The sequence below is a fragment of the Erinaceus europaeus genome, chromosome 11 (genome assembly GCF_950295315.1).
Source record: "Erinaceus europaeus chromosome 11, mEriEur2.1, whole genome shotgun sequence".
In the NCBI taxonomy this organism is placed as follows: domain Eukaryota; kingdom Metazoa; phylum Chordata; class Mammalia; order Eulipotyphla; family Erinaceidae; genus Erinaceus; species Erinaceus europaeus.
In genome coordinates, this window is record NC_080172.1 from 61,669,796 (window position 1) to 61,693,002 (window position 23,207).

Sequence of the window (23,207 nt, forward strand, 5' to 3'; positions counted from 1 at the left end):
GGAGGCGGGACGTAGACTAACCCGACTGTGGCCGGAGACCTGGCGCTTCAGCTGGGGCAACGAGAACCTCACAGCCTGGCGGCGGAGTCGGCATCGCAAACCAGGGAAGGTAGGAGAGGACGCGATCCGAGGCTGGGGCTTCGGGCGGTCGAGGCGGCGGGCGGCGGGATCTGGCTGGAAGGGCGCCGCGGGGCCCGGGGAGGCGTGAGTCCTCGCAGCGGTCTCCGCACCGCCCCCGCCTCGGGGGTGCCGGGGGTCCTGCGCGGGGCTGGGCGGCCGCGCCGGCAGTGGGGGAGCCGGGCTGAGCCTCCTCGCGCCGCTCACTTCGGGGCGCTCGGCATCCAGGGGCAGCGCGGGGCTCCCCGCCAGGATCCGTGGACAGGCGGAGACCGAAGACTTTGTAAAAGAACGTTCACTTTTTGTGTATTTTTGATTCTTCACAGAATCTGACACTAACAATAGTGAAACTCGTCAAGTGGGATGTTTTATTTTAAAATCTGACAATGGCAGACACCCCAGAGGTTTTGTACAGAAGATGACTCGATTATGAGTCAAGGGCTTGAGTCTCGGCCAGGAATCACACGCACCAGATGTGATGCCTCCGTCAAATGGATTTTTCTGGCCCTAGTTTTCTTGACTGTAAAACTGGGATGCTCGTGCCTGTGGACTTTCTAAAGGTTACATGCGATGTTTGGTGATATTATTTCTGCACCAGCAAACTACTAAGTGCTAAACACGACGCAGACACTCTGTAAACCTTTACTCATCAGTGTGAAAAATCCAAATTTTCTTGCTTACTTTGCTAACTAAGCTCCACACATACAACACACATCATCATTGTTTGAAATATCACTCAGAGCTGGTGAAATAGCTCTCTTGGATAGTGTACTGCTTTGCCATTGTGCACGACCCAGGTTCAAACCCAGGCTTTGCTGAAGATGATCTCCCTCTCACCTTCTCCCGTTCTTTTCCCCTTCCTCCCTCTCTCTCTTCTTCCCTCTTTTCTTGAAAGCAAGTAAATAAAATAAAAGTGCTCCATTTTTCAGCTGTCTAACGAATTTTTCTAGATTGGCACATATTGTCTATAAACTGGATATTGACTCTGATGTTTGGTAGCAGTCAGGTTATTTGTTTTAGGTAAACAGTTGCAGTTAAATTTATTTGGTAAAGGGGGTCTGGGAATCTGGTTGAACTCATACATTACTATGCCGTCCAGTCCCCTGCAGAGAGAACCTTCATAAACAGTAAAGCAGTGGGAGTCGGGCGGTAGCGCAGCGAGTTAAGGGCGGCGCGAAGCGCAAGAACCGGCGTGAGCATCTGGGTTCGAGCCCTCAGCTCCCCACCTGCAGGGGAGTCGCTTCACAGGCGGTGAAGCAGGTCTGCAGGTGTCTTTTTCTCCCCCTCTCTGTCTTCCCCTCTTCTCTCGATTTCTCTCTGTCCTATCCAACATCTCTCTCCTATCCAACAACGACGACATCAATAACAACAACAATAAAAACAAGGGCAACAAAAAGGGAATAAATAAATAAATATTTTAAAAAGCAGTGCTACTGATATTTCTCTCTACCTCCCCCTACCCTTCAGTTTCTCTTTGTCTCTATCCAAAAATAAAATAAATAAAAATATTTTTAGGGGTCAGGTGGTGGCACACCTGGTTGAGCGCATATGTTGCAATGCGCAACGACCCAGGTTTGAGTCCCTGGTCCCCCACCTTCAGGGGGAAAGCTTTGCAAGTGGTGAAGCAAGAGTTGCAGGTGTTTTCTGTCTCTTTCTCTCGTTGTCTCCCCCATCCTCTCGATTTCTGACTGTCTCTATCCAATAAATAAAAAGATAAAAAATTAAAGAATATATATTTTTAAAGTCTTAGAACTGTTTGGTAAAGTAAAACCAAGGCTTTATTTCTTTTTATAAGGGAATAGCAGTTTGTAACCAGTGGACTTTTACTGAGGATACTTGGAGGCATATTCAGAAGTAGTTTTCCTGGAGAAACCAGGAAACATAATTATGTCTCTTGGCGTTTCCTTATTTTTGATGTGTTGGATGTAACAATAGATTTTTCAGTGCAGATATAAAGGAAGAATATTCATTTTTCCAATGTGACAATTGGCAGCCTTCTAGAGTTGGAAGATATCTTAAAGGATTACTTTCAGCCAACTTTTTTTTCCCAGATAGGCAATAGAGAGATAGAGGGAAAGGTACCACATCATCAAGGCTTCCTCCATTGTGGTGGGGGCTGGGCTCAAACCAGAGTCGTTCACACCATCTAACAGGTGCACTTGTGGCTAAGAAAAAAGCTGAACTTGAAGAGCAAAGTCCTCTCATGTGCAAGATTACTGGTTTGAAGTGTGGGGGTAGATAGCATAATGGTTATGCAAAGAGACTTACCTACTTGAGGCTCCAAAGTCCCTGGTTCAGTCCCCCCGTACCACCATAAACCAGAGCTGAGTAGTACTCTGGTAAAAAAAAAAAAAAAAATTCCTGGTTTGAGACCTGGTATTGCATGTACTGGAGTGGTAGCCTGGCTTTTTTTTTTTTTTCTCTTTCTTCAGTGTGAACTTCTGTCCATACAATGTGAAATAAATAAAAATAGATATTTTTTAAAAACCGGTGCAATAGGTGAGCTTCCTTGCTGCCAGGTGTGTGTGTGTGTGTGTGTGTGTGTGTGTGTGTGTGTGTGTATTTATCAGAGCACTGCTTGGCTCTGGCTTATGGTGATGCTGGTGCATGAAAGCTGTTTGCATAACAGTTATGCTATCTCCCTACTCCCTCTTTTTTTTTTTTTTTTGGTGAAGCAAAGCTTCATGCAGGTGGAATTTCGTCATTTGGGCTGCTTTTTATTCAGATAGAGACACTAAGATAGGGAGAGACACCACAGTACCAAAGCTTCCTCCAGTACCATAGAACCTTCCATGTGGTGTCAGCAGTTTAGCCTGGACTGCATCCATGTCAAGGAAGCACATGCTGTGTACACATATCAGCCCTTATAGTGAGTGTTACAAACAAGAATTTTAGACCATTGATAACAAGATTAGTTACATAGAGGGGGAATGTTCTTAGTAAATATAATTGTTTTTTAGTGCTTTTTTTTTTTGCCTCCAGGGTTATCGCTGGGGCTCGGTGCCTGCACCAGGAATTCACTGCTCCTGGGGACCATTTTTTCCCATTTTGTTGTCCTTGTTGTTGCCATTGATGTTGTTTTTGGACAGAGAGAAATTGAGAGAGGAGGGGAGACAGAGAGGGGGAAGAGAAAGACACCTGCAGACCTGCTTCACTGCTTGTGAAGTGACCCCTCTGCAGGTGGGGTTCTTACGTTGGTCCTTGCACTTTGTGCCAAGAGTGCTTAACTCGAGGCGCTACTGCCTGACCCCCTACTTATTTATTTCTGCCAATCCACTGCTCTGCTCTGGCTTTCGGTGCTGCTGGGGACTGAACCTGGGACCCCAGAGCCACTGGTATAAAAGTCCTTTTGCATAGCCATTATGCTATCTCCCCAGCCGTTGCTCACAAGTTTTAAACATGTACTGCATGCATACATTTTTCTGGGATTGATAATTCATTGATCTTATAGGTATGAAACCTTACATTCACATGCTTTATTACACACCTGATCTGTTCCAAGCCACAGTTTTAGTGCTTAACCATAGCATTCATGTATGTGCAGGATACAATTCCTTTCGTTTAAGAGCTTACACTGTATCAAGTGGATAAAATAAGTATGGAGAAATCAGTTTTTATTTTATTTATTATAAGAAAACTTTTTATTAGCTGGCAACATCAACCAATATTTATTGGAACCTTTACTGAGCTTGACGGTGTCCTAAGTCTTTAGAACATTAGCTTATTTAATCCTTACTATAGCACCATGAGGGATGTTATTCTTTTTTAAAAAAGTTTATTTATTTATTTATTCCCTTTTTGTTGCCCTTATTGTTTTAATTGTTGTCATAGTTATTATTGTTGTTGTTTTTAAAGATTTTATTTATTTATGAGAAAGATAGGAGGAGAGGGAAAGAACCAGACATCACTCTGACACATGTGCTGCCGGGGATCAAACTCAGGACCTCATGCTTGAGAGTCCAAAGCTCTACCACTGTGCCACCTCCCAGACCACATTATTGTTGTTGTTATTGATGTCATTGTTGTTGGATAGGACACAGAGAAATGGAGAGAGGAGGGGAAGACAGAGAGAAGGAGAATGATAGACACCTGCAGACCTGCTTCACCGCCTGTGAAGCGACTCCCCTATAGGTGGAGAGCTGGGGGCTTGAACCAGTATCCTCACGCCGGTCCTTGCGCTTTGTGTCAGGTGTGCTTAACCCACTGCACTACTGCCTGACTTCTGAGGGATGTTATTCTTACCTGTCTCTCAATCAAAATCATTATCTCTCTCTCCTCACCAGAGCACTGCTCAGCTCTGGCTTATGGTGGGGTGGGGGATTGAACCTGGGATTTAGGAGCCTCAGGCATGAGTCTACATAATCATTATGCTATTTAACCCCATCCAGGGATTTTGTTCTTACAGTCTCTTCATGGAGAGACTGAGAGGCTGAATAATTTACCCATATTAAACAGCCTAGATAGTAGAGCTAGGATTCAGATCATATGTTTGGGCTCCAGAAACCTCCCCTCTTAACTTCTGCACTATACTAAGAATACAGTTCTAAAATGAGATATAAGTGAAATATAATGTTTTTTTTTTAAAGGGAGCCTCTTTAGAAATGAGAGAGAAACTGGTATTGCAAGATGTAGTTGAAGGCATGTTCAAGCTTCAGTTTGATTATACTTTGTATGTAAAGTCATTTTCCCCCTAGTGAATGGCATGGGATTCTTTCTGTTTCTAAGCTCTCAGTCACTCAGTTGCTACAATTATGGCATTAGCTTTTAAAATTTTTTTAACATTTATTATTAATAATATGTTACAAGATTGTAATATTACAATGTGTAGTTCCACATTATACACACAACCATATGACATTAGCTTAACAGTGTAAGAAATGGACATTTTTCAGTAAGTTTAAATCTCTGTTCTCAGACAAACCCAAAATGTTATAAGCATTATAACAGAGATCTGGATAAATCTAGATGTGAGTAATGCTAAAAGTAAATTTCTTCTTTTTTTAATTAATTAACTAATTTGATAGAGACAGAAACTGAGATGGAAAAGATAGCGAGGGAGAGACACTTGCAGCACTGCTTCACCACTCGTAAAGTTTCCCCCCTGTAGGTGAGGGCAAGGAACTTGAACCCTTGTCCTTGCACATGTTAATATGTGCACTCAACCAGTTGCACTACCGCCCAACCCCTAAAGAAAATTTCTGCATATTGTAGAAAGGAAGGTTAGAGTGAAGATACCATATCTGAGTTTGATTTTGAAGGATAAATGGGAGTTTGCCAAGCTGGGGTGGGGGTTAGGATATATAAATAGAAACTAGGAATAGTATGTGAAATATATATTATGTCTGATCATTGTGTTATAGTCTGTTGTCATTAAAGGTCAGAGTTCATGGAGATGAGTGGAGGCTAAAAGGGATGGTAACTGAAAATAAATTGGAAAAATAAGATTCTAGAGCTTAGTTGGCTGTCACATTATGATGTCTTGAAATTGCTAGAAATTAGGTATATATAGGGTTTTTTTTTTTCCTCCTCCAGGGTTATTGCTGGGCTCGGTGCCTGCACCATGAATCCACCGCTCCTGGAGGCCATTTTTTTTCCCCTTTTGTTGCCCTTGTTGTAGCTTCGTTGTGGTTATTATTATTGCCCTTGTTGACGCAATTCGTCGTTGGATAGGACAGAGAGAAATGGAGAGAGGAGGGGAAGACAGAGAAGGGGAGAGAAAGACACCTGCAGACCTGCTTCACCGCCTGTGAAGGGACTCCCCTGCAGGTGGGGAGCCAGGGGCTCGAACCGGGATCCTTACGCCGGTCCCTGCGCTTTGCGCCACATGAGCTTAACCCACTGCGCAACCGCCCGACCCCTATATATAGGGTTTTAATGCCTCTTATTTGGAGTAATGATGGAGATTAGTTCACTTTTGAAAGACATGCTGTGATTATATAGTGGTTACTCTGACTTGTGGAAAAATTACTACAGTAACTTTTCACTATAGTTAAGGTTGTCTTAATACTGTGAAGTACAGGTTGTATTACAGACAACATACAGATTTAAGTAAATTAAAAGTTATGACTCAGAAAAAGGAGAGAAATCTCCTTTGCCAAGTGGGAAAGAAGCAATATATCTCACTAGGGACTTTGGACTTGATCCCAAAACTATGGTGAGCTAGTAAAGGATTTTAAGTAATTGGAAAGATAATAGGTTGTAGAGGCTGGATTGACTGGAGGGAGACAAAAGAGGTAAGTTGAAAAAACTATTACTACTGAAGTAAACCAGATAACAGCTTTAGGCGAAGTGGTGGAAAAAGAGAGAGATAAACAGAACTCTTACAGGGGATGAAGGGTTTAAAAAATTACTGAGGGGAGTCGGTGCACAGTGGGTTAAGTGTGCAGTGGGTTAAGCGCAGGTGGCAAGAAGTGCCAGGACTGGCAAGGATCCTGGTTCAAACCCCTGGCTCCCCAACTGCAGGTGAGTCACTTCACAAGCTGTGAAGCAGGTCTGCAGGTGTCTATCTTTCTCTACCCCTCTCTGTTATCCCCTTCTCTCTCCATTTCTCTCTGTCCTATCCAACAACAACGACATCAGTAACTACAACAATAAAACAACATGGGCAACAAAAGGAAATAAATATATATTTTTAAATATTTATTTATTCCCTTTTGTTGCCCTGGTTGTTTTATTGTCGTAGTTATTGTTAGTTATTGATGTCGTCGTTGTTGGATAGGATAGAGAGAAGTGGAGACAGGAGGGGAAGACAGAGAGGGGGAGAGAAAGACAGACACCTGCAGACCTGCTTCACCGCCTGTGAAGAGACTCCCCTGCAGGTGGGGAGCCGGGGGCTCGAACCGGGATCCTTCCGCCGGTCCTTGTGCTTTTGTGCCACCTGCGCTTAACCCGCTGCACTACCGCCCGACTCCCAGGAAATAAATATTTTTAAAAAATGACTGACTTTGACAGTGAACAATTAAATAAAGGGCATAGTTTTCTTAGTTTGGGAAACTGAACATAGGACTGTTGTATTTTTTTTGGTTATTTTTTCTTTAAAAAAATTTTAATATCTTTATTGGATAGAGACAGTCATAAATGGAGAGGGAAGGGGAGATAGGAAGAGACAGAGACACCTGCAGTACTGCTTCACCACTCACAAAGCTTTCTCCCTGCAGGTGGGGACTGGAGGCTCAAAACTGGGTCCTTGTGCATTGTAACATACACTCAGCCAAGTATGCCACCACCTGGCCCCCTATTATTTTTTTTCTTTACCAGAGCACTGTTCAGCTCTGGCTTATGGTAGTGCTGGGGATTGAACCTGGAACCTTGAAGCCTCAGGTATGGAAGGCTCTTTGCATAAGTATTATGTTATCACCCCAGCCCTATTACGTATTTTTTTCAGTATGAGAGCTGGTTGTTGAATGTGAAATACCTATGGAGAATTCAAGTGGAGATGTCAAGAGAAAATCCAGAATGCAGATGAGAGGCAGAGATTGGTGATTAAGATTTGGGAGCTAACCAGGAGTAATTCATGCTGTAAGAGATGATACAGGGAGTAAGAGTGACTCAGGGAGAATGTAGGCTTAGAAGAGGGCCAACGACAAAGTCATTTGCTTTGTATGAGTGGAAAGGATTGTTTTTAATATTTTTATTTATTCATTATTGGATAGAGACAGAGAGAAATTGAGAGGGGAGGGGAAGATAGAGAAGGAGACAGACACCTGCAACTCTGTTTCACCACTCGTGAAGCTTTACTCCTGCAGGTGTAAAGCTTGAACCCAGGTCCTTGTGCACTGTAATGTGTGCACTTAACCAAGTGTGCCACCATCTGGCCCCAACAGGACTGCTTCTGTATGCTAGTCTTATCTTTTGTAATCATAAAGCAGTATTAGAAACAAGTAGTTTTTTCCTCCAAATGAATCTCATTCTTTTATAATTTCACTCAGAAGTCACTGACATACCAGAAGTATGTTTCTTAAAGTATTATTGGAATTCCTCTTTGTAAACAAACAGCTACAATGAATCCACAAATAAGAAAGAAAATCTATTGGTTTGGGAGGTGGTGCAGTGGTAAAGCTTTGGACTCTCAAGCATGAGGTCCTGAGTTTGATCCCCGGCAGCACATGTGCCAGAGTGATGTCTGGTTCTTTCTCTCTCCTCCTATCTTTCTCATAAATAAATAAAAAAATCTTTAAAAAAAATAAAAAAGAAAGCAAATCTAACTTTATTGTAGATTTATTTTTCCTCCTCTCTATTTAGTTTTTTAAAGATTTATTTCTGCATGGTCCGGGTGGGAGGTGGTACAGTGGATAAAGCATTGGACTCTCAAGCATGAGGTCCTGAGTTTGATTCCTGGCAGCACATGTACACGTACCGGAGTGATGTGTGGTTCTTTCTGTCTCTCCTCCTATCCTTCTCATTAATAAGTAAATTTAAAAAAGGATTTATTTCTGCCAGCCTAGAGATGGTAAGAAGCTTTGGACTTGAAAGCATAAGGTCCCAGGTTGATCCCTCGCACTACATTTACCATTGAGATCTTCTGGTCTTCTATTCTCTCTGTCTTTTTCTCTATGACTGTCTAAATGAATAAAGACAGAAAGATTTCTTTCTTTTCTTTCTTTTTTTTCTTTCTTTCCTTCATCTTTATTTTTACTGGATAGAGACAGCCAGAAATTGAGAGGAATGGGGAGATAGGTAGAGAGACAGAGTGACACCTGTAGTCCAGCTTTACCACTCATGAAGCATTCCCTCTGCAGGTGTGCCGGGATAGCCTGAGGGTACTTCTTCCCGAGCTAGTGCTCTCTGGGTTGGAGAGAACTCAACTGGAGCTGATCTAGGCTGCTGTGTGGGAGAGGGATCAGGAACTCGTGCTGCACCAACTTCCGCAGGAGATACACTCTGGAACTCTCGGAGCCGGAAAGCAATTTCCAAGTGTCTTTAATCAGAAGAGCAGCTGTTTTTATACTCTCCAAGTAGGGTGGAAACAGGATGTGATATAGAGAGGGTGGAGAGAAAAGTGACTGGTGAAAATCAGAGTGTGACAAGGAGGGGGCGGAACAGGCGAGAATCCTATAACTGAACCACCAATGCCCTGGAGTGCTTTATGTAAAAGTGATTTATGTAAATAGACCAAACCTTTGGATCAGTAAATCCCTATATAGGCATATGGATAAGAAGAAGCCAGGGGGAGATGGCAACTACCCAACATCTCCCCCTTTCTTTTTAACTTTTTGCCATAGTATCAGGAGTGTGGGGCACTTTGTGAGGCAGGGAGACTGATAAGAGGCACACCTTTTTGGGGGTTCTACTGTCCCTCCTTGCTCAACCTCTCCGTGGAGAGAGAGACTAACAGGATTGACACACCCCTCAGGCTGAAGCCCTTCCAAGCTCAACCATATCCTCACAATTCCCCAACATCTTCCTCTTACTTAATGGCCATATATAACTGGGTCAATGTCTGTAAAAGGCTTCATCTCTGTCAGGGGAATAGCAGTGTAGGGGTGAACGGAAACCTGTTGGGAAGAAAGCAGAATGATAGTGTGTAAGTGTCTTCAAAAATAACTAGCACAAGACAGGGAGGGATAAGTAAGAGTAGCAAGAGACAGAGTGAGCCTGATGGGTGGAGGAGTGGGGGCCTGATAAGCCGAGGGGCTAGAGGGGTGATCTGGCATTGCAAAATCCCGAGTCAGCTGGCGGTAAGTTCTATGAACTGCTACAGTCATTCTTCAAGAAGTCCAGGAGTATAAAAGGAGTGTCCAGCAAGTTCTATAGAAGCATCAGTCCAATGTCAACGGCCAGGAAATAAATGCCACACGTCTATCTTGATGGAGGAGGACGGCCACCGGAACTTTTCTTCTCTGTAGAGAGTAACCTGGAACCGCCAAAACATGATGGGCGAAACAGAAGCAGGAAGAGCAGACACCGATGGTTGAGAGAAAGGCAGTAGGAGTCTTGTCCTTTGGAGTCTGTGAATCAGGTTCTCCAGATCCTGTCAGGTCACATCATGGGTTTCGGGGGATGGCTGTAATTGTGGGTGATGTCAGAGGTCAGGGGTCCAAGATGGATTTCTGGGGATTCTATATGAGCAGATGCTTCTTTATGCGAAGGCTTGTCATAGCTGTAGTCAATTACTTATGAAAAAACTTTGTAACAAATTAGAAGTTTACTACAATTGATAACTCAATGATTATAACTGGTTTAGGTATCTTTATAATTTTGTGTAAAGGTCATCTTACGTGACCTCATGTAGCAGTCTTTATATAGCAAAGTTTTCATACCGAATTTAAGTTACATATATTGATTCTTAACTATTTTTACATTGGGTTTTTAAGCAAACACAGGTTACTAGAGTTAACACATTTTAGTGACAATTTTTTTTTTTTTGGTACATTTACAATATCAGATTGATGCCAAATTTGTTGTGGATTAATTAATTCCACAAGATAGCTTACAGGACATTTTTGGGGGCCCTCCAAAAATGTTCTGTATAGAGAATTTGTATTTTAACTTAGGAGATGATGAATTGTCACATTGAATATTTAGAGTTTTACCTTAAACACTCAGTTACTTAAATGAATTGATTTTACCTCTTCTCGTAAAAATGTAACTTCGAAGTTACGATTTAACTGTCAAGTTAATGTTTACCAAACTTGAAACACGCATATTAAACATATAGTTTATAACACACAGGAGGAGAAAAACTTGTAAATAAGATATATCATTTCAAATGTGAATTTAGAATTACTGTCATAGTTGAACCATCTTTACTCACACAGTTTAAGACTAAACATTTCATATTGATATCAAGACTTAAAAAAGAAATCAAAAGGGGGAATGAACAATTTTTGGACTGTTTCTGGACGTCTCCAGAAACCATGGCTGCGTCCAGCCGTTTGATATAAAGTCAGTTAACTTTCAGAGTACTCTGAGCACAATGGGTCATACAAAAATTTTGGTCACTCAACTCACTCAATTTTTTTTTTTTTTCACTCACTCACAAAACACAACTGGCCAGTCATAGCATAAGACATTCATTCGGGGGGGGGAAGAGTTCTGTGAATCAGATTGTTTCTTTTTTTTTTTTGATTCTGCCATGCTGTATTATGGATCCTGGGGTGCATCCTGTAGCCAGTCCTCTTGCAGCCAGTCTTCTTGCAGTGTTTCTTGTTCTTCAGGGATATCAGCGCCATCATGTGGGTATTGCCGGACATGGCGGGCAGGAACCCAAACAGGCTTGGAGTAATTTTGTGGAAAAATACATGCAAAACCCCTCCCCATAGTCAACAGGGGGTCAGGTCCTTTCCAAATTTTATCAAGTGGGTCTTTCCATTTGACTTTAATAGCTGGGAGGGTGGGTGGTGTTTGCCAATGAAGAATTATAGGAGGTTGGTCGGAGTTTTTGTAAATATTAAAGAGATTTAATGTAGTTAAGGCTTTTGCCAGCTGGATATTAGGGGGGTACATTTCCCCTTTTTCTTTATTTAATTGAGCCTTAAGAGTTTGATGGGCCCTCTCAACAATGCCTTGTCCCTGTGGATTATACGGAATGCCTGTAGTATGAGTAATGTTCCAGAGGGAACAAAAATCTTTAAATTGTTTGCTGGTAAAAGCAGGTCCATTATCCGTTTTAAGTTGAAGAGGTAAGCCCATTACAGCAAAACAGGAGAGCATATGGCTTATAAGCTTTTTTGAGTTTTCTCCAGTCTGAGCTGTAGCCCACATAAACTTAGAGAAGGTATCAATTGAGACGAACACATATTTTTGTTTGCCAAAGTTAGGTATGTGGGTAACATCAATTTGCCAAAGAGCGTTGGCTTTTAAACCTCGAGGATTAACCCCCAGAGTCTGAATAGCAGGTGTTTTGATTAGACCTGCACAGGAGGAACATGTAGCAAGAATACGTTTTAACTGTGGCAGAGGAATATCAGGAAATCGAGCTCGAAGACCTTTAAGATTAACATGGGTTAGGGAATGAAAGTCAGCAGGATTAGAGACAGAGGCTAGGAGAATTCCTGTGGAGGCAAGGCGGTCAGCTGCAGCATTCCCTTCGGACAGGGGACCAGGAAGAGGGCTGTGGGAACGTAGGTGCTGAACATACAGTGGATGGGTTCGAGAACAGAGCATAGAGGCAATTTGAATTAAAAGAGGAGAAAGTGGGTTGTCATCAATTCTTACATAAGATCGAGCAAGCCATGGAAGTAAGTTAACAGTATACACACTGTCAGAAAAAAGGTTGAAGGATTCTGGTACAGCTTTTAATGCAAGGAAAACAGCATAAAGTTCTTTGTACTGAGGGGAATTATCAGGAAGTTCAGTAAAGAGAGGTTTGGGGTATTGCTGGTCTGGATAATATATAAGGGCAGCAGCTCCCTTTTTTCCACCATCAGTGAACACTGTAGGAGCAGAGGGGATGAGATCTCGAGAGAAAAGTTTAGGTACTAGTAGAGGCAACAGAGGTAAAGAAGCTATCAAATTATTAGAGGGAAAATGATTATCTAATTGTCCTGGAAAACCCATTAAACTTATGGCAAAACGAGAATGGTGGCGTATGAGCCATTCTGTATCAGTGAGAGAAAAGGGAAGAATGATTGAATCTGGTTCCCTTCCTAAGACCTGAACCGATCTGTTTCTTCCTTGGCGAACCATAAATGCTAAGGCATCAATCTCGGTAAGGAGTCTTGGAGCTCCGCCTACTGGCGTATGAAGCCATTCGAGAACGCCATGTTTCTGCCACAATGCCCCCACTACCGTGGGGGTGGAGTTAAAGATTAGAAGATTTACTGGAGAGGAGGGGGAGAATCGAACGAGGTGCATGTCCTGGAGAGCCTGGTTAACTTTTTCCAGAGCCAAGGATGCTTCGGGGGTTAACATACGCTTTGAGGAGGGCTGTTAGTTTCCTTTTAACAGATCGAACAGTGGTTGCAGGCAGCTCGTAGGCAGATAAAGATACTGCCTAAGCCAATTCAAATTTCCAAGAAAACTTTGTAAAGAAGCAAGAGTGAGATTAGAAGGAAAAGTAACACAAGGTTTTAAAGGACGAATCTGCGTTAGGGAAATCTCTGAGCCTAAGAAAGATATTGGAGGGATTAGCTGTATCTTCTCAGGACTACATTAAGTCCACTTCTCTTTAAGGCAGGGATTAGAAAATCACGTAGGGCGGAGAGATCTGTATCTAATTCTCCCCATATTAACACGTCATCCATATAATGAAAAACCTTAAGGCCCTTATGAATATATGGAAAAAGGGCAGATTTAACAACCTCTTGACAAATAGTAGGACTATTAGCCATGCCCTGGGGCAGTACCACCCATTCAAATCTATCGGCAGGGCTGGCATTATTAATAGAAGGAACAGAGAAAGCAAAACGTTTACAATCTTGTGGGTGTAAGGGAATAGAGAAAAAACAATCCTGTATATCAATAGCTATGATTGGAATTCCTGTGGGAATTGCGGAAGCAAGAGGCAAACCCCTTTGGGGGGAGCCCCAAACCTGCATGGTTTTATTAACTGCACGAAGATCTTGGAGGAGGCGCCATTTTCCTGAGCGCTTTTTAATTACAAAGACTGGAGTATTCCATGGGCTCCGAGAATGACGAATGTGTCCCAACGATAACTGCTCTTGGACGAGTTTTTTTAAAATTTCTAGCTTCTCCCTAGGCAAAGGCCACTGTTCCACCCAGACAGGCTCATTAGAAAGCCAATCTAAGCGGGGAGTTCTGTTACGAACAGTGGCAGTTAGTATTGGGGGTGCTGGTTGGGTCTAGCAGTCTCACAGGAGTGAGTGTGGTGTCCTGCAGAGGTGTCTGAGGATATCACTACATCTAAAGATTCCAGCAAGTCTCTTCCCAATAAATTGGTGCTTATATCAGCTATTAAAGGCTGAAAGCGTCCGGTAGTCCCTTCTGGATCTTCCCACACAAGGGAATCTCGTGTGCGGAATGCCTGAGTCAATCCTCCAACACCATGTAAGCGTGGTCCTGGGAGGAGTTCCCAACTCTGGGGAACCTCTGCTTGTCTTAATATTGTCTTATCTGCTCCCGTGTCAATCAAACATTTAAAAGGAATATTACCAATCTTTACTGTCATAGTTGGGTGACCCCTTTCTAAAACAGGGGTGGTCCATAAAATCTCAGGCTCTGAATTCGAGCTGTTCTCTTGCTCCAGCCGGTTATTTCTATGCTGGAAGTTCCCACATACCGCGGGTTCCTCCTTCTGCTCACCCTCTGTTATTGTTACTTGGCGTGGTGGGTGTAGCGATGGATTGGGTCCCAAGCTGGGCTTCTGTTTGTGGAAAAAGGGCACAGCACCAAGTGGGCGACCTGCTTCCTTCCCTCTTGGGGGCGGGGCTAAGGGAAGCCCCATACCTAGTTTAAATCCCTGTTTACATTTGGCAGAGGCGTGCCGTTCCTATGGAACCTTGACCAACAATCTCTCCTCCAGTGAAATCCTTTCTGGCATCTGGGACAAGGCATTCGTGGTCTCTGATTCCCTGTCTGGAGGCGGGGTTGCCCTGATTGGAGGTGGGGTCGCCCTGACTGGAGGCGGGGTCGCGGTCTATTTTCTGGACATTGGTTACGCCAATGCCCTTGGCGACCGCACTGAAAGCAAGCTCCTTTTTGCTTATGTAAGGTAGCTGCATAGGCCTGTAACATAGGTCCTTGAAAAGAGCTTGATCTGAGATCCTGTGTAGCTAGAATCCAAGTATCTGGGTGTTCGTTTTTAAGAGTGATACAGGCCTGTCGAAAATGCGGAAGCATTCCATCCCAGACTATGGATCGCAGAAGGAGAAAACGAGCGTCAGGATTATAAATCTTCCTTTCCAAACTCGACTGGACCCTGGCAATGAATTTAGCGAGGGATTCATCAGGTTCTTGTTGCAGGGAGAGAATGGGGGCTGAGGCTGCTCCCATGGGTGGTGTTAATCGCTCCCATGCTTTTAATGCACACAGGCGTACTTGATCATAATACCCCGCTGGAAACTTGGCTTCTGCCTGTTGAATCCCTGTTTCTAATTGGCCTGTTCCAAACAATGCATCAAAATTACCCTCTGGCTGATTTTGAATATTTTTCCGCGATTGTTGTAAACATTCGTCACGAAAGAATGCCTCCCATTGCAGGAAGAGGGGGCCTGGGAGCGTAGCACGAGTCACATCTCTCCAATCTTGAGGGGTATTAAGGTTCTGAAGCAGGCCTTGTAAAATGGACCTGGTCCATGGGGCATGAACACCGTCATCTTTGATAGCCTGGCGTAGTTCCTTCAGATCTGTGGCGGAATATGGATACCAGGCCTGAGGTTTTTGTCTATTGGGGGCAACATTGACCGGAAATGTGTGGACTTGCTCTAAGTGTGTAGCGGTAGGAGGAGTCATCGAAGTGGAAGCTTCTGGACAAGTGGCCGAAGAAGTGGTTTTGGAGGCTACAGGAGAATTCGGACATGTGTCTATCAAAACAGGGTGGGGTGAAGAAGCAGCCATGGAGGCAGCATGAGGTTCCGGACATGTTTCTGCCAAAATGGGGGTGGCCGAAGAAGTGGCTGTGGAGTCCAAAGGAGAATTCGGACACGTGTCTGCCAAAATAGGGGCCTCAGGGCAAGATGCCAAAATAGGGGCCTCAGGGCAAGATGCAGAGGAATTAGGGTGGGTCAAGATCACGACAGGCCTTTGCTTCTTCTTGTTTTTAAGGTGCTGGTTAAGTTCTATGATTACTTCCTTTATCTCTTTGACCTCAGCCTCTAGGTCCTTAAGCCTTTTGAGAGGTTGACCTATATATCCCTTAAAAGCTGCTATGATGATCAACAGGATATAAGGTGAAGCCCCGAGAAAAATGTCCCAGATATATAAAAATTGTATACTGGAAAAAGAATGCAGGATTTGGAAAAGATTTTCCATGGTGGAAAGATCTCCGGAAAACAATAAGAAAGAAAAAAAATCACAGTGCCTTAACACAATATTGCAGATACCCAAAAGGTGTGTACTTATCTAAGATGTCTTCTTGTAAATGTGCTGCTTACGGGTCCCTGTTCGGGCGCCAGATGCCGGGATAGCCTGAGGGTACTTCTTCCCGAGCTAGTGCTCTCTGGGTTGGAGATCACTCAACTGGAGCTGATCTAGGCTGCTGTGTGGGAGAGGGATCAGGAACTCGTGCTGCACCAACTTCCGCAGGAGATACACTTTGGAACTCTCGGAGCCGGAAAGCAATTTCCAAGTGTCTTTAATCAGAAGAGCAGCTGTTTTTATACTCTCCAAGTAGGGTGGAAACAGGATGTGATATAGAGAGGGTGGAGAGAAAAGTGACTGGTGAAAATCAGAGTGTGACAAGGAGGGGGCGGAACAGGCGAGAATCCTATAACTGAACCACCAATGCCCTGGAGTGCTTTATGTAAAAGTGATTTATGTAAATAGACCAAACCTTTGGATCAGTAAATCCCTATATAGGCATATGGATAAGAAGAAGCCAGGGGGAGATGGCAACTACCCAACACAGGTGGGGACTGGGGGCTCGAACCTGTATCCATGCGCACTGTAATGTGTGTTCAACCAGGTGTGCAACCACCTGGCCCCAAAGATTTATTTTCTTTATTAACATGAGAGGGTAAGTATAGAAACAGAGAGAGCCAGAGCATCTCAGATACCAGGGATCAAACTTGAGACCTCATGCATGGAAGTCAGGCACTCTACCCATTGCACAATCACCTAGACCACCTTGTAACTTTTTTTTCCCTTGCATATATAACTTCATCTTTTTTTTTTTAAGTGGCTCCCATATACATATGTCTTGCTCATCCTAGTCTTTTTTAAAAAATATCTTTATTTATTTATTGGATAGAGACAGACAGAAATTGAAAAAATGGGGTGTTACAGAGGGAGAGAGACAGACTCCTGCAGCCCTGCTTCACCACTCGCAAAGTTTTCCCCCTGTAGGTGGGGACCAGGGGCTCAAACCCAGGTCCTTGCACATTGTAACATGTTAACTTAACCAGGTGTGCCACCAACGGCCCCGGATATATAACTTCTTTACTTAAGTCAGAGCTATGAGAACAGTTGATTGTTCACTCTCGTAAGTCAGAGGGATGCATGCATGACAAAACAAGCAACTTCCCAGGTGAGCTATCTAGCTGGTCTTCCATAAATCATAGTTTATCAGCAAATGCTTGCTAGTTCCTTTATCTTGATTATCAGCATTAAATCTTGCCTCTAAGTACCTTAGAATTTTCCCATGTTCATAGTTATCATAGAGTGAAGGTCCCTCCCCCCCCACACACAGGAGAGACTCAAAAGAATGTTATATGACTTTTGAAGAGATTTTCAAAAATGGAGTTTTAAAGCCATTTTCCTTATATAAATATCATTAGAGTAAATTTATGCTTTTCTAAGGTAGAGGATGATTTTTACTGTAAAAACTTTATCTGTAAAGAGCTAGGTAATAAATATTTTAGAATTTGTGGGTCAAAAAGTTTATACCCAAGTGTGCCCCCCAAAGAGCCAGAAATAATACTTGAGTGGATATGATTTGTGTCCCAATTAAATTTATAGACATTGGGGAGTCGGGCTGTAGCGCAGCGGGTTAAGCACAAGCACCGGTGTAAGGATCCTGGTTCGAGCCCTGGCTCCTCACCAGTAGGGGAGTCAATTCACACGCAGTGAAGCAAGTCTGCAGGTGTCTATCTTTCTCTCCCCCTCTCTGTCTTCCCCCTTCTCTCTCCATTTCTCTCTGTCCTACCCAAAAAAGACGACAACAATAATAACTACAACAATAAAACAACAAGGGCAACAAAAGGGAATAAATAAAAAAATATATTTATAGACATTGAAATTTGAATTTTGCATGTTACAAAATATTACTTTCTTTTTTTTTAACCATTAAAAAATATAAAAGTAGTCAATGGTAATTCATAGGTAAGTCATGTTGCTGATTCTATCTTTAGGGGTGTTCTTTGAAGTACCAGAAAATATAAGCATATATATATTTTTTACTTTGGTAAATATAAGCATATATATTTTACTTTGGTGTATTGCACCAAAGTAAAAGCCTGGTGTGGGGAGAAGGGTTCAGGTCCTGGAACATGATGGCAGAGGAGAACCTAATGGGGGTTGAATTATTATGTGGAAAACTGGGAAATGTTATACATGTACAGACTGTTGTATTTTACTGTCAACTGTGAACCATTAACCCCCCAATAAAGACGTTAAACAAAAAAAGTTCTTTGTGGTCCAGGAGGTGGTGTAGTGTGATTAGGTGTGAAACATGAGGTCCCAAGTTTCATCCCTGGCAGCACATTACCAGAGAAATGCACTAGTTCTTTCTTTATCTCCTATCTCTCTCCATAATAAATAAAATATCTTTTAAAAAATGGTTATTCAGGGTGGAGGATAGATAGCACAATAGTTATGCAAAGAGACTCATGCCTGAGGCTCCAAAGTCCCAGGTTCAATCCCCGCACCACCGTAAACCAGAGCTGACCAGTGCTCTAGTAAAAAAGAAAAAGTTATTCAAAGTTGTTTCCGAATTCTAGTTCATTGGGACCAGGTGGTAGTGCACCTGGTTGAGCACACGTGTTACAGTGCACTAGGACCCAGATTCAAGTCCCCAGACCCCACTTGCAGGGAGATAGTTTCATACGTGGTGAAGCAGTGCTGCAGGTGTCTCTGTCTCTCTCTATCTCCCCCCTCCTCTCAGTTTCTGGCTGTCTCTATCCAATAAATAAATATAATTTAAAAAATTCTAGTTCATTTATTTAAAAATCTGAATAAAATTTCACCAGTCCTTCATTTCTTTATAATATAGAGTAAGTAGAAAGTTTATTGATTTGGAACCCAAAATACAGAGAAATGGATTAATCTTTACACTGTCAGGATTAAAAGTATATCTGATTCTTTTTCAGTATTCAGTACTTACTCGACAATACTTTTCTCTGCTTCAGTGAATGTGAGAACATTGAAAACTTTTAGAGAGATAAAAAAAGCCAACCTTGAAGGACTAATCTGCACTGGTTCATAAAGGGCTGGACAGAATGAATTCCTCTGCCTTTTACTTCTCTAAATGAGTAATTTTTATCTGCAGGAAAAAGAAGCATGATCTCTGACTTTCATGGTTATAATAGCAGTGGTAAATGTTTACTTGAGGATATGTGGAAAACTGCTAGCTTGCTTCAAAGTTCATATTCATAGAAATAGCATGTGTGTGTGTGTTTTCTGTGTGTATGTTAACATTTAGGACAGGTTGGTATGTATATTACTCTTGCTGCTACTTAAAAGATAAGGCTTTCTCTCTTTTTTTCCATTGGATTAAGAAAATAACCTCCAACTGTTCAAGATATTTTTGAGTTGGTTACTTAGCAATATGAATCATAATTTTATATTTAAGTATTTTCTGTATTCTAAGATATTTTGATTAAATAAAAGTCCATTAAGACTGATAAGAAAATATAGGATATGGCACAACTTGCTCTACAATAATATTTGATGCAAATCTTCGTTTCCTCTGTTCTCCAATTAAACAGTAAGGGTAACATGGAACAGAAGAGGAAATTATGTGGTTTAGTATCATGGTCAGTTTGATTATCATCATGCAGGGACCCCCCATTACAGTTAATGTGTATTAACATAATTCAAGACAAAACAAAATGTAGCAGAATTTTACCTACTGTTGAAATAATGGCAAAACGCAGACTTTATTTTTGAACTTTGTTGTTTTCGCAGGGCTGGCTTCACGGGCAGGTAACAGACGACCAGGGACTCGTGGTTGAGCTGTAGGCAGTATCTTTTTATTCATGCAGAACGCAGCACAATCTAAGCCGAGCTAAGCTAAACTAAAACTACAAACAATCTTGTCCTTATAAATATACTAGCCCAGTAGGGTGGGAACAGGATGCGATGCATAGAGGGTGGAGAGAAAAGTGACTGGTGAAAATCAGGGTATGACAAGGAGAGGGGGCAGAGCAGGCAAGAATTCTACCACTGAACCACCAATGCCCTGGAGGGAGGGTGGTGCTTGTTAACAGCGGTTATGTAAATAGAATGAAGTGGTTCTTCTTCTAGCGTTTGCCCTTCTTCCGTAGCCAGTCAACAGCATCAGGTTGAGCCTGATGTAAAGTTTCGAGACCTCCTTTGAATCTGGAGAGGTGGCAGTCGTTGACTATGTGGGTCATAGTCTGTCTGTAGCCGCAGGGGCAGTTCGGGTCGTCTCTGGCTCCCCAGCGATGGAACATAGCGGCCCACCGGCCATGGCCTGTTCGATAGCGATTGAGGAGGGCCCAATCATAACGTGCTAGGTCAAAGCTGGGTTGACGCTTGCAGGGGTTTGTGATGAGATATTTGTTCTTTACCTCAGCTGACTGCCAACTCTGTTTCCAAGAGACTGGAACAGAGAAGTTCAGTGTAGGCATAGGGGACCAGATTGGGTGACGAGATGTCAAGCGTTGGACAGGGTGGGCGAAGATATCCGCGTACATTGGCAGCTCCGGTTGAGCGTAGACGTGGGAAATGAACTTAGATGATGCTGCATCCCGACGAATATCTGGCGGGGCGATGTTGCTAAGAACTGGCAGCCATGGAACCGGGGTGGAACGGATGGTTCCAGAAATTATCCTCATGGAGGAATATAATTTGGAATCGACCAAGTGGACATGGGGGCTACAGAACCATACTGGGGCACAGTATTCTGCAGTTGAATAGCATAATGCCAGAGATGATGATCATAGTGTGGAAACGCTCGCGCCCCATGAGGAGCTGGCCAGTCTTGCAATGATGTTATTCCTCGCGCCCACCTTTGCTGCAGTTTTTATGAGATGTTCGTGAAATGACAGAGTGCGATCGAGAGTAACGCCAAGATAGACTGGCTGGGCTTCATGCCGGATTCTCGTATCGCCAAGCTGCACATTAAGCTCACGCGAGGCCGAGGCATGGTGTAGATGGAAAACAGATGATACTGTTTTTGCAGTGCTAGGGATTAGTCGCCATTTTTTACAGTAATCAGATATCAGAGACATGTCTTTCATGAATGTTTCCTCGAGGATGTCGAACTTGGATGCCTGAGTTGCATAGCAGATGTCATCAGGGTAGATGAACTTCCTTGAAGAAGTTTCTGGGAGGTCATTGATGTAAATATTAAATAGCGTAGGAGCCAGAACAGAGCCCTGGGGGAGGCCACTTGAGACAAGTCTCCATCTGCTAGACTTGTCACCCAGATGCACCCGGAATCTTCTGTTTTGGAGAAGAAAAGATATAGTGTTGGCCACCCATGGAGGCAGGCATCTTGAGATCTTGACTAGGAGACCACGGTGCCAGACCGTGTCATAGGCTGCTGTGAGATCAACAAAGACAGCACCTGTCTTTAAATTCTTCTGGAATCCATTTTCAATGTAAGTTGAGAGGGCCAGGGCTTGTTCGCAGGTAGATCTTCCTGGGCGGAAACCAGCTTGGGCGGGTGATAGGAATTTCTCTGTAAGATGAGAAATACGTGACAGAAGCAGCCTCTCAAGGAGTTTGTAACACACGGAGAGGAGAGAAATTGGTCTATAGCTGGCGGCCAGTGTTGGGTCTTTCTTTGGTTTCAAAACCGCTATAATCTTCGCACGACGCCAAACTTTGGGCATAGACTCAGATTCCAAGATGTGGGACAGGAATGCAGTGAGCCACTTCTTTGCCGCGGGACCCAGGTTAAGAATGAGTTCTGGGGTGATGTTATCATAACCAGCAACTGTTCCGGTTTAACCCTCTTCAAAGCATCTTCCAGTTCAGACAGTGTAAAGGGAGAGAGTTTTGGAGATGGACAAGATAACCTGAAGTGGGATGACCACTCATGGGAAATTTCTCTTTTCCAGACTGGGTCGATCTTAGCACGTCCAACTTGAGTTAGGTGACTTGCCACTGAAGTGGTTATGTAAAAAGAATAGTGTTAAGCAGGGGGGATTAAACTAATGAAACAGAAGGGGTTTTTAGAAGCATACCAACAGAACTTTAAAGGCATTTAAGTGTACATCAAGTATAATATTTTTGGAAGATGGATTTGTTGATTTATGAGAGGGAGACTGAAAAGGAGAGAGGACCAGAGCATCACTTGGCACATGTGAAGATAAACTCTCGGAACTCATGCTTTCAAGTCCTGTGCTTTACTGCTGCACCTTCTCTGTCACTCTTTAGTATCTTAAAGTTCAGTGGTAATTGTAATTCAGAAGCAAGCTGAATCCATTTGCCCTTATTAGAAGAAAACACAGCGGGAGTCGTGCGGTAGCACATCGGATTAAGCGCAGGTGGCGCCCTTGCGTGAAGATACAGTTTCAAGCCCCCGGCTCCCCACCTGCAGGGGAGTCGCTTCACAAGCGGTGAGATAGGTCTGCAGGAGTCAATATCTTTCTCTCCCCCTTTCTGTCTTCCCCTCCTCTCTCCATTTCTCTCTGTCCTAACAACAACAATAGCAGTAACAACAACAACAAAAAGAAAACATAGCTAGAGCTTTTATAGCTTCATCTGAAAATACAAACATGTTAAGGAAATGGCTATTTGAGAAAAATATAAGGCTTTAAATTGTGGGGGCTGGGTGAGATAGGGCTCAACCTGTAGAGTGCGTACTTCACCGGGCATGAGGACCTGGGTTCAAGCCCCAGCCACTACATGGGAGGTCCTCTGCCGGGAGAGATTTGTGAGTGATGGAGCAGTGCTGTGGTGTCCGTACTATCTCTCCCTCTTTGTCTTTTACCCTCTATTTCAAAGGTAGGGGAGAAGAGACACCTCATTTCAAGTGGAGGAACTGTGCAAGTGTGGAGCCCCAGCAATAACACTGGTAGCAAAACAAAACTGATCTTTAATTGAAAACTTTAAAATAGGGGTTTATTGAATGTGGGAAACTTAACTAAAATGAAAGACTTTGTGTGTTTGTGTTACGAATGCAAATAAAAGTTAAAAATCCTTACATTTAAATAGTTCTTGGTAATAGCAAACTAATACCCTCCCCACCCCCACCACCCTTCATTCTTTCTCAACTAGAACACTCAGCTCTGGCTAATGCTGGTGCTGGGGACTGAGCACAGGACCACAGTGCTTCAGGCATGCAAAAGTATTGCATAAACCACTGTGCTATTTCCCCAAGCCCCAGCACACTGAATTTTTCA

At 43.1% G+C, this 23,207-nt stretch overlaps 1 protein-coding gene across 2 annotated transcripts in view; it reads left to right on the forward strand.

Moving 5' to 3' along the window:
• DENND2C (DENN domain containing 2C) overlaps positions 1-23,207 on the forward strand; it is a 116,354-nt gene continuing 93,147 nt past the window's right edge. The window contains exons 1-2 of one of the 2 annotated variants that reach the window (XM_060201838.1): positions 1-109; positions 7,375-7,437. The gene's annotated coding sequence lies outside the window, so the exon portion shown is untranslated. The remainder of the gene's footprint in view (positions 110-7,374; positions 7,438-23,207) is intronic. The other variant, XM_060201837.1, reaches the window with a different exon arrangement.